The 12,398-nt window shown below is 45.5% G+C and overlaps 1 protein-coding gene across 1 annotated transcript in view; it reads right to left on the bottom strand.

The window, feature by feature from the left end:
- LOC124441054 overlaps positions 1 to 12,398 on the bottom strand; it is a 61,275-nt gene that overhangs the window by 38,766 nt on the left and 10,111 nt on the right. Inside the window, exon 7 of the mRNA XM_046991484.1 lies at positions 11,293 to 11,352. The gene's annotated coding sequence lies outside the window, so the exon portion shown is untranslated. The remainder of the gene's footprint in view (positions 1 to 11,292; positions 11,353 to 12,398) is intronic.

Here is a 12,398-nt window from a genome sequence, read left to right as displayed (position 1 = left end):
TAAAATTGTTGTTGCCGAAGGACTTTTAGCTATGATTTCTTTAGTGCTTGGGGAATCGTGGGCGTTATATGGTAGCGAAGTCCTACATTCCTGCAAATATCTTTCAATGGACAAAAAATCTGTAGCCATAATGCGCCATACTATTATTATCATAAACAAATGTTTGGGGCTTTTAAGTTTATGATCATTGATCATTCAATCATCGGACAGTTATACTACAAATTGTTTAAGACTTGAGAAAACTAACATTGATTACATGAGAAGCTGTTTACTATAACCTGTCTTCTGATCCATGAAGCTTTTTATTTTGACAATTTGACTGGAATGGTGTTAAACCTGAGTATTTCACATACATGAAATGTTGTCCCATGTCACATATTGTGCCCTTTTCTAACTGAACACCTCATGTAGAGATGTAAAGGTGTGTTAATCTATGGCTCATACCAGATTGTTTTGCCATAAATTCCAAAGGGCTATTGATGTATGAAAAGCATTTTCTATAAAGTAAAAATGGCTTTCTATGTATGCAGATAAACCTTGAAATTTAACAAAAAAGCAAAGTATTTTTCATGATCGCTAGGTAATTTTTCTGATGATCATTATAATTACCGCAAACAGCCGCAAACAGCTGCTATGCCTTCGAGCGCGATCCCGACTGGAGTTACGATGACGGTACTGAGTACAGTCACGCCGCTAACAGCGCTGCCCACAGGGATAGCAGACAGGGCATTGCCCGCGCCGTCTAACCCGTTCACAGCTCTTTTGTACTTTTTGTAGAGCGTTTGGCGGACTTCCATTTCTGTGTGCAAGCGAGTTTCGACCTCTGAAATCTTCTGTAATCGGTACGTATTTCCGGCATCGCTCGCAGTAGGCAGCGTAGGATAGAGAGGCGCCGTCGACACCGGAGGTGAAGAAGGGGGCGCGGAGGGCTCACACGAGGTCCAATAGCAATGTCACTATAAAACGGTAGCGTCTGTTGAAGAAAACCCCGCGAGGCTTGCGCACTTCGAAAGTTCTCTTCTCGACATCGTTCACCTTCAGCCGGACTGTCGCAACATTATATACAGCAGCCGCGATCCCCATGCGAAGCACTCTACTCGAGCTGAGAACCGGGCCAAGCGGAGACCATCCGCCTGCCCCCCTCTCCGGCGTTCCACCCTCCTCGCAGCGCCATCGGAGCGACGATACTCAACCCGGCTGGCGGTCTGAGCTTGGGTGAGAACGGTCTCCAGCTGCGTACGGGTGGGGCGGTCAAAAGCCTATTCCCATACAGAGATCGAGCTCGGTGGATCTTGCTCGGCATCGTATTGACAGTGGAAGCGCGTTAAATTCATCACAAAAGGATTCCTTGCTTGAAGTCAAATCTCAACTGCTTGGGTCATACACAAATCTAACACCATGCTGATGATATGTATCAGGGGAACACAAGATAATACAAATTATAAGTACGTCTCCAATTGTATCCGTACGTACCCCGGTGGTCCGAGTCTTCCCGCCGGACCGCAGCATAGCGAGTGAGAAGAGAGGTGCCATCACCCCGCCAGAAGAGATGGAAGTTCTAACCCCAAGCCTCTAGCAGTTTACCGCTGCCCTCATGATACCACTCGTTTTCAGATCGCTCAATCCAGAGACTCTGAATCTGTATCTTGCCATTCTTCAGATTCGCACACTCCCCAAACCGCGCCACCACAACGTCCTGTCGTACGAGATCAGGCAGCGTTCCTGCAGCAATTCTCGGTAAACCACCCAAACGGTCATCAACGCCATGGAGGTCGAGCTTGTTTACCTTCAGCTGTGCTACAGTATGAGAGAGAGTGCCATCGGTATCCTTATTCCCAATTTTTGTTTTGTTTTGCACCACATCATCCTGCAAACGAGCAAGCTGTTCCTCCTGATCACTGATCACCGAAGCAGCCGCCGTCTTCTCCCAAGTGGTCGTCCAAAATGCCATGTCCATGAAACATTCAAACAAGGCCTCGACCGTTCAATATATCAAGACACTTGCTACTGATGCGGCTCCCGTTAATGAGGAGCGCATTGATAAAGACAGCATCGTTAGTCATCTTACCTCTGACGCCTCCAGGCATAAAATGACGTTCATAATTTATAAGTTTGATCTAGGGTGTTTTGGAGTAGGTCTCAAGCAAGGCCGCCAAATCACCAAACTTCTGCCCTGACCCCGGGACCGCAAGAGCATGCTGTTTGATCTATTGCAACTTCTGCCTCGCCAGGCAAAACTGGGGATGGCCGAAGTCGACTACGGCGTTAACGATCACCTCAAAGGGATACCTGCTGAGAAACTGTTGGTTTACTTGTTCACAAGCACGCGATAGTCAGCCACGATGACAAGACGCATATCCTGATCCGCCTGAAGCTCCCTGAGATTTGCTTCAAACCCTTGAGGGTTTTCCGTAAACAATTGTACCCGTGAAATAGTTGCTTTTGAGAAAGGCCTCGGGAATTTTCTCGCGAGAGTGCCAGCGTCATCGTTCAACGGCTTCTGAACTACCCTAGGGCACCAGGTGTGGAAATACAGCTCCTTAGCGATCGAGACGTGGTGTCTGTAGTCTTTTTTCATGCGATAGGTGGGGTAGACAAAGTCGAGCTCTAGCAGTTCTATACGTATTCTGCTAATAGCTTCTGCATTATCCACACCGCCCTCTTCGTTAGAAATGATCATGTAGCGACTGAGATCGCTCTGTGGGAGGTCGACGCGAATCTTCACCTGAGTGCCCGGATGCAGCCAACTATCCCCACTGGAGAAGAGGGGGAGGAATGAGCGAAACTTATACTGAAAGTTCTCGCTGAGAGCACAGACGATATTTTCTTGCACCGTATTCGAGAAGGCTTTAGTTGAAGAGAGCTGGACACCAGGCACCCTTTTAAGGGTACTATCGGCATTAAAGTTAGGGCCTTCTCCGCCTGCCGTGTTTGTCGCAAAGGCATTGCCAATGCGACGGTCCACTCCATAGGCGTAGGTCTGCAAGGGGAGAGCTTTCAAAGCCTTCTCGGGATCCAGCTTTTGTAAGCTGAATAAGTCAGTATTCGCGTATTGCAACTTCCCGATCGAGCTCTCCATAAGACTCAGGATGTGCTGAACCGGCTGTATATCAGCCACGAAGCCATTCTGCGTGACCTCTTGTCCATTGAGCTCCACACGGAAGTTTTTTACCCAACTAAAGGCTAGGCTCGTGGGAGTGATCCAATTCGGATAATCGCCCGTGTTTGGGTGGTTGCAATTGTCCTTTACCGCGTACCGAATCTTGACGATGAAATACGATTCCGAAAGTGCCATAAACTTGTTTGCCGAGCTGATGTCTATTCCAGTCGAGAGACTTGGATTGTCCGGATAGAGAGTGACCCTTGCTCGCCCCTCAAGCAGGGAGACCTTATTTTTGGTCCTCTCCTCGATGTCATCCTGGGCTACCTTCACTGGTGACAGCAGACCACGAAAGGGCTCGGCGCTTGCTAAAATAGAAGAAGCATATACACAGCCCAAGCTGTGCAGATATTTTCTGGAGGCCTTTCCCAAGCGGGTTATGGTTACGAATGTCTGCGGGCGACATGCTGTCCTGGCGGGGCGGCTGTTTATAGAAGAGGGTTCTGTAGAGGGGCTTTTAAAAAGATTAAGGGGGGTGTTCGACAAAGACACTCTAGCCAATGATCAGAAGGTGCTCGATCTTGTGCCTCTGACAACTGGCGGTGGTCCTGACGATTTCGAAGCTGAAGAGAAGCCGCCTACGGAACGTAGTGTCAAAGCCGTCGCTCCGACAAAGCATGGTCGCGTTTCTACGGACGGAAGCGTTGAGGAACGCCTCGCAGAGACGTACTACAGTCCTGCGGGCTACTAGCGTGGCCATGCCGCTATCCCAAAGCTGGCTAAAGAGGCTGGCGTCGGCGAGGATGTGGCTCATGAATGGCTAACAAAACAGGCCATCTGGCAGATCTACTTGCCCGCACCAGCGCGAACTGCTATCCCCCGACCTAAGTTTGACATCAGCACCCTGAATGAGGTCCACCAGGCCGATCTCTTGTATCTGCCTCACGATCGAGTCGGAAGACGCACATTCAAATACGCATTGACGGTCGTCGACGTAGCAAGTCGGTATAAGGAGGCCCAGGCAATCACAGACACGACCGCGACCCAGGTTGGGAAGGCGTAAGAGTCTATTTATGCCCGTGGGCTTCTTCAATGGCCTAAAGTTTTACAAGTCGACCCTTGCTCGGAGTTTCGCGGGGCTGTGCAAAAAGCGTGTTATAAAAATGGTGTCACGATTCGAGGGGGTAAGGTCGGGGTTCATAGAGATCAGGGGATCGTAGAAAGATTTAGTCGAACTTTGGCGGAGCGATTGTTCGGCTACCAGTATCATCGCGAGCTGGCTGAGCCCGGAACTCGGAAAAAAGAATGGATATCAAGATTACCTGAGGTTGTTAAAGCGCTCAATAATGAAACTACTCGTTTGACGGGCGAAAACCCCTCCCTTGCGATTCGGAAGAAGAGCGTTAAGGCCAAACCCGCTGCGCCGGCGCTTCGTCCAGTTGGTTTCAAAGAGCGACGCTTGCCATTGGATGTTATGGTGCGGTATTTGTATGCGCCCGGAGAACTCGAGGGTAATGAACGGCGTAGTGCGACCGATCCAATCTGGAGTGTGACCTCCCACCAGGTCGAGCGGGCTGTGTTTGAGGGCGGGAAGCCCGTGTTGTATTATTTGAGCGATATGTTGTATTACTTGGAGCTCCTCGCGCTCAAACGCGCGCCAAAGGCCCAAGCGTGCGTTTGAGCGCGAGGAGCTCCAAGTGGTGTCCTTTGGGACCGAACACCGCCGGCTTAGTCGATGGGGTCCTGTCACGCTTTCTATGAAAGCTTTCACTACCAGGTACTACCTTGCGCTTAGCCGTGGAGCAGCTCTTCTACTATAATTATGCTATCAGAATTACGGATTTATTTCTGTTAGTCTGATGTGATGATTATTCCGATGTGATATTCGCCTGTGGCGCCGGCTTTCCTATGCCCGTATGCTAGGGTAGAGATCCCATAGGCTGCGATCCAGCGCTTTGTGTCCAGCGGGCTCAAAGATGTCTTGTTGACGTGCTCGCCAAAGATCTGATGCCCGCGACTGCGCAGCATATCCATACCGTGGTGGAAGCGCTTTCCTTCGAAGAGCGCCTCTTTGTGTTGAGCAAGACTGATATGCTTTTTCACGACGGCCTTTTTGTTAACACCTTTGCTTTTGCGCTCCTCCAGACCATCGGCTTTCAGGATAGAGTACATCTTGGGCCTGAGTCCCACAAACTCAGCAATAGGTGCCCCAGTGCACTCGTCCTTCATTTTGCCCAGCACCTTCTTGTTGGCTGTGCTGAACAGCGGATGGTCTTTGGGATAGTTGCTGGTGTCGTACTGACCGACGTTGTGCCACATGTCGGCGTACACATCCTCAGTCTAGATCTCCATTACAAGGCTGTCGGTGTCGGTGTAGAGGAGCTCTGGTGACGACCCGTACTGCGCCTTGAGATGGTTGTAGTACCAGTCGTACATCAGATGCTTTGAGAAGTCGAGAATGCTCATGCTCACGAAGACCAGCCGGTTGAGCAGCAGACTGCTTTTATTCATGTGAACGGCTGCGAGATCTCCCGCATCGCCAAAGATGAGTGCCGATTGAATCTCGGCTTGGCAATAAGTTTGCGGAGTCTCTCAGTCTCGCTTGGCCGGAGCAGCTTGACATCAACACGCTTTCGGAGGTTCTCCATCGTCTTGCCAAAAACGCTGTTGTTCAGCAGCTTGTAGAGGTTGACTTCAAAGTCACTCTTTCCCTTCTTCAGGAGTTCAATGTTTTCCGGATGTAGGGCTCCATCCATGGGCTTTGATCGAAACGGAGTGCCCTGTGGATCTTTTTCAGGCGCATGCCGCAGTGCAGGACGTATCGGGTCTTGTCGCGCAGATTGGGGACCAGCTTTTCGACCTCGTGAGACGCACCCCCATACATCTGTTTAAGGAGATTTTGCTGGTAATCCGACATCCACGCGTTGTCGACCTTCAGGCGTTCTGGCACTAACGGATATGCATTGTGCTCATCATGCAGCTCTTCTGGGTACTCCAGATCGACTTCGAGAATGTAGCTCTTCTCTGAATTCACAGGCAGGTCCAGGGCCGCTTCGCATCCTCTTGGTCGACCCACTCGAACTCGCCTGTCGGTAGTGACTGCGACATTGCTCAGCTGTATAGTTTATTGACGTCGTAGTACTGGATCCAGCTTTTGGGCTTCCCTGGATCGTATTCTGGCACCTTAGGGTTGTTGGCCTTGGCGAAGCGCCTGCTGGCCATACCGATACCACCGCGCAGGCCCTTCTCAATGAAGAGATGCATTTCTATGTCAGCGAGCAGCTCGAGCTCCACCCCTGTGTGCTTGAGGAGAGCGTCCCAGCTCAGACCCGGGCTGGTATAATAGTGGGCACGGTCTAGCTTATATTGCTCGAGGTACAGTTTTCGGAAGTTCTCGAAGACGTCGGCGAGGAGGAGGACATCAGTCCGAAGGTAAAGGTCGTGATAGTTGCCGAGGGTTGTGCAGCCGAAGGCGTCCCAGACCTTTTTTCCGTGGGCGTAGTCGTCATCAGTAACTCTCATCGGAGAGTTTGCTGTAGAAAGCCTCCTTCGGCGGGAGGGATTCCTCATCAAATCTGGACCAGCCGTCCATATACTCGTAGGGGTAGATCCCCTTGCGGAGCAGGAGGTTACGCCTCTTGGGGTTTGGCTCGAAATCTGCTGTGATACACATGTCTCGCGGATCGCTGACTTTTACCAGTCTATCCAGACTTGAGAGCATAAACTGGGTGCTGTCAATGAATCGAAGCTGGCCGATACTGAACGAGATGTATTTCTCGGCGTTGTTGGGGATGCAGGTGACCTTTCCTTCAGTCTCTGTGATAGTCTGCATGATGAGATGGCTGTCGTAGCCCCGCAGGTTGTGGAAGACAACTGGTATGGTCGTCGTTTTCGGGCTGTGCCGCAACTTCAGGCTGCACTCATTGTGGGCCGCACCTCGCACGGAATCGCCTTCGAGGGGCATGCCGCAGACGTGGCAGTTTGGAGCGCTTCCAGGAAATGCTTGGCCGCGTCGGTCCCTCGGTAGAGCTGCGGCGCCTGCGTTTCTCCGTCGGAACGAATGACTATGTACGAGTAGCCGCATGCCTCGTGCCTGGAGGTTTGCTGGGTGCCGCTCTTTTCAGGGTTAAGCGCGGGGCCCTCGATTTTGCAGACCAGACTCTCGAAGTCGGCGTATATTATGAATGGCGCTTTGAGCTGCTTGTGGTATTTCTCAAAACGGATTTTGTCGTTTTTTTCCGGGGGTTGGCATTCTGATGGCAACCGCGGCCTGGTTGATGCCTCGACATTCAGGCTTATGCTCTTCCAGCAAATTCATTCAGGCCATTCCCGGTTGAGAAGGTGGTTGAAGCCCTTGATCCAAGTGTAATGGTGTTTCTCAGGATCATTCGGATCCGAGACGAGGAAGAGATTCACAGTCTTGCGGGCTCCCTCTTCTTTGCTCAGACGGTAAGGAATTACGCCGCCCTCCCACCCATACACGTTGATAGCAAGGTTGTCCTGACGCTCTACTCGTTCGAGCTGGCAGAGCGGTGTAGATGCGCTTACTCCCGCAAAGTCAAGACCGTCTTCAGTGGGATACTTGCCCGGCCGTTGCAGGTGTTTAGCTGCGAGAAACAGTGCTGCCCTTAGAGACCAGCGGAGGCAGTCGGCGTCTTTGTTTTTAACGTTGAGGATTGCCTTCTTATTCATGACCGCGGTGGGGAGAGGAAGGTATGAGCCTCCGCGTAAAGGCTGGTAGTGAGCGATGTCAAGCCAGAGTGTTTTGACACGATCTACTATCCACCCAGACCCTTCCCGAGTGAGCTTTTCCAATCTCTCGAGGATTGTAGGGAAGGCTTCATGTAGGGCTTGCGGAATCTCATGCGCCTGTAGCAGCGTGATCTGCTTTGTTCTGAACACTGTTGCTTGAAGCACTTCAGTACCATTTGCTTCATCCTTCCGAAGCTCAATCTCTACAGCCAACTGGAACTTAACTCCTCGTAGAGCTAATAGCTCCTCGACGAGTTTGAGTTTGATGTAGGGCTGGGCGCTTTTGAGGAAATCCATCAAGTCGCGTTCGGAGGGGTGCCCTTTTGGCACCTGCATTTTCTAGGCTCTCAGATGATAGCTGAAGGCCTTCGTTTCATCCCACTTAAGTTCCGTAGGGGGTGGGGGAGGAGCCCTTGTTGGGCGTTCAGCCAGAAGCTCATTGATGTATGCGTCCATCTCATCATCGTTAGGCTCCGCGGGGCTACGCTTGCGTGGTTTGGGGAAAGGCCTGCGCTTTCCCGGTTTGAGTATAGGCGGAGAGACATTTCTTGGCGTCGGTGTTGAAGCAGCGGGCGGTTGAAGAGCCTTAAGAGAGGCGTTCAGCGCGTCTACGCTGACTACACCTTGGTCATATAGTTGGAGGACTTTCTTGACACTATCCATATCAGTGAATATAACCTAATATAATGTCTAAATAGATGTAGCCTAGCATATAACCTACCATACGCCCTTTTTTAAATAGTAATTCCCGGCCTCCACATCGCTGAGGACCAGGCTAAACTGCCTTCGTGCTCGGGCTTCTTTTCTACGAAGGCGAGCTTTTCTGGCTTGCTGGCCACAATCTGCCCATTGTTGCGCCTCTGCCTGCGTGCTGATACCACAACCCCGACATGGGACCGGCACCGGCGAGCCACGCCGGATTTCGTAGAGATGCACTCCACAATACTTCCCCATACATGACTTTCCACACGGTTCTCTAGTGTGGACCTTCACCCACGCGCACTTGTTCTTGCCCTGCCTCATGGCTTTCAAACGTTTAGATATACGCTGTGAATCGTCCTTCTTCAAATGACTCACTACCGGCGGAGGGCACCGCCTTATCCCCGAGGGCCGGCCGTCTTTGGCTCCTGCCGTTGTCCTGGGATTGGTCTTCGCTGTAATTATGCAAGCATAATTACAAGAAGTACGTACGCGAACTAGGGTTAGGGCGCTTAGATTTACGTATACTAGGTATCAAGGTGTGGGGTGGCCCAGAACTGGCAGTCTATATAGTACTATATGCATATATAACATTCTATGACGTGTCATTATTTTAAATCATCTTGTCAATTTTGTAGCTTCTCCATACAAATAATATTTATATAACCTTTCGGAATGTGTAATTTATGTTAATGTGAGAAAGGTCTGTACTTTCCAATGGTAAATTGTCCAAAATAAATTACCGTTTGTTTACAAATTTCATCAAAATTTACAAGTGTTGTCCGTATAACACATGAGTATAGTACTGAAATTTATTATATAAGTCATTCGTGACAGATTACATAAAAACAAACAATTACAGATAGAATTTAAAATCAACATACCCTCAAAAATGCAGAAACGTTAAAAACGACAAAACCAACTACATGATGACTTTGCTTCTGCTTGATAATAAAGAAATTGCAATGTTCAATAAATGCTTGATTTTGATCATCTGCTGTTTTTATTGTAAAATATTGAATTCAGTTCATACTCAATAGAATATGAAATGCAAATTTTTTATTTTAGCTGTGACTAAAGTATAAAACACAAAGAAATTTTGACTTGGAAGCTTTATGCCAATAAACCTTACACAGTTTACTATTATTTATTTCAATTATTGAATATCCTGACTTACATGCAAACTAAATGAAATAATCATAAAGGAAGACGGGCAGCCAGCCTTTTCCAAGTAAGATAGCTCAATAATTAAAGATTTATAGTATAGGAAGTTTAGAAAATCGATAAACAGAGCTTCTCTTAAATTTTCAGCGTTGAAATGTGGTCAATGAAGTTTTGTCATTTTGTAAACTTTTGATCCGGATAAACAAATAATTTGATCAGGGGCGTGAGAAGCAAGTAAAAGTTGGGGGGCTTAAGGTTTTAGGAGCAGTCTTTATTTGAAAAGGAACTTTCAGAGTAAGTAATCTCGAAGTCTCTAATTTGGAATAATTTTATCACATCTCAGTAATCAGAGATACTTTAAAATTGATAGCGTTTGGACTTGACAGTTCATCATGCAAAGTTTTGTCATTGCGTGAACTTTTGACGCAAACAAATATTTTAAACAGTCTATCTTACAACTAATTTAACAATTATAGACCAGAAAAAAATCACGTGTAATATCACGTGAAGAAGTGATCTTTTCCCTCCAATTAGGCGCAATTTCTAAAGACTAACCTAGCAAAACGTTTTTATGGCATCATCTGGATGATAGTATGAATGAGGAAAACATTCTTCTTAATAAAATCCATGTTAGATAAAAATAAAATCATTCCGCATTTATGATATGCATAACTGAAATTCAGTGACGTGTCATTATTTTGACACATCTTGTTGATTTTCAGACCTGCTGTATGAATAATATTTGAAATGAACTATCGGAATATTTGATTAAGTACATCGTATTGCTGGCGATAATGCTGGAAAGTTCAGTGTTTTCCAACGTTAAATTATCTAAAATTTATTTGTGATTGTTTAAAAAATCCCATCAAAATCAACAAATCTTATTCATATCAAAAATGCCTTTAAATAAAGACACAGAAAGAACACAAAAATAGTGATCATGCAAATCTGTAGCAACTAATTTTTCCATAGTTATCTAACGCAAAATTTGCGAAATGTTAAGATCTAGATAATAAACTTCATACTCTCTTTCGATGTAAATATTCTGGTCATATATTCACTAAAATATTAATGGTTGTACGGCGACATACAATCTAAATTGTCCAAAGAACTTTAAGATCTTGTTGACTGTTTTTGGTTGACGATTCAAAATATGTCTAACAGAAGATTTGTAAATTGTATAAGACGTAACAAATTAATGAAAAAAGTAAAATGTTGTACAAGTCTTTATAAAAGCCATGTTAGGAAATAGTAAAATTAATGCACATAATGACATGCATATATAACATTCTATGACGTGTCATTATTTTGAATCATCTTGTCAAGTTGTAGCTTCTTCATACAAATAATGTTTATATAAACTTTCGGAATGTGTAATTTATGTTAATGTGAGAAAGGTTCGTACTTTTCAATGGTAAAATGTCCAAAATAAATTGCCGTTTGTTTACAAATTTCATCAAAATTTACAAGTGTTGTCCGTAAACACATGCGTATAGAACTGAAATTATTTATAGAAGTCATTTGTGACAGATGACATAAAAACAAACAATTGCAGATGGAATTTAAAATCAACATACCCTCACAAATTCAGAAACATTAAAGACGACACAACCAACTACGTGATGCCTTTGCTTCTGCTTGATAATAAAGAAATTGGAATGTTCACTAAAAGTTCAACTTTAATCACCTGCTGTTTTTATTGTAAAATATTGAATTCTGTTCACACACAATAGAATATGAAATGCAAATTTGTTATTTTAGCTATGACTGAAGTAAACACAAAGAAGTTTTGACTTGGAAGCTTTATGCCAATAAACCTTACACAGTTTACTATTATTTATTTCAATTATTGAATATCCTGACTTACATGCAAACTAAATGAAATAATCATAAAGGAAGACGGGCAGCCAGCCTTTTCCAAGTAAGATAGCTCAATAATTAAAGATTTATAGTATAGGAAGTTTAGAAAATCGATAAACAAAGCTTCTCTTAAATTTTCAGCGTTGAAATGTGGTCAATGAAGTTTTGTCATTTTGTAAACTTTTGATCCGGATAAACAAATAATTTGATCAGGGGCGTGAGAAGCAAGTAAAAGTTGGGGGGCTCAAGGTTTTAGGAGCAGTCTTTATTTGAAAAGGAACTTTCAGAGTAATTAATCTCGAAGTCTCTAATTTGGAATAATTTTGTCACATCTCAGTAATCAGAGATACTTTAAAATTGATAGCGTTTGGACTTGACAGTTCATCATGCAAAGTTTTGTCATTTTGTGAACTTTTGACACAAACAAATAATTTAAATAGTCAATCTTACAACTAGTTTAACAATTATAGACCAGAAAAAAAATCACGTGTAATATCACGTGAAGAAGTGATCTTTTCCCTCCAAGTAGGCGCAATTTCTAAAGACTAACCTAGCAAAACGTTTTTATGGCATCATCTGGATGATAGTATGAATGAGGAAAACATTCTTCTTAATAAAATCCATGTTAGATAAAAATAAAATCATTCCGCATTTATGATATGCATAACTGAAATTCAGTGACGTGTCATTATTTTGACACATCTTGTTGATTTTCAGACCTGCTGTATGAATAATATTTGAAATGAACTATCGGAATATTTGATTAAGTACATCGTATTGCTGGCGATAATGCTGGAAAGTTCAGTGTTTTCCAACGTTAAAT

This window comes from Xenia sp. Carnegie-2017, unplaced genomic scaffold, assembly GCF_021976095.1.
Source record: "Xenia sp. Carnegie-2017 unplaced genomic scaffold, XeniaSp_v1 HiC_scaffold_20, whole genome shotgun sequence".
Lineage (NCBI taxonomy): Eukaryota > Metazoa > Cnidaria > Anthozoa > Malacalcyonacea > Xeniidae > Xenia > Xenia sp. Carnegie-2017.
This window is presented reverse-complemented; position numbering and strand designations above follow the sequence as displayed.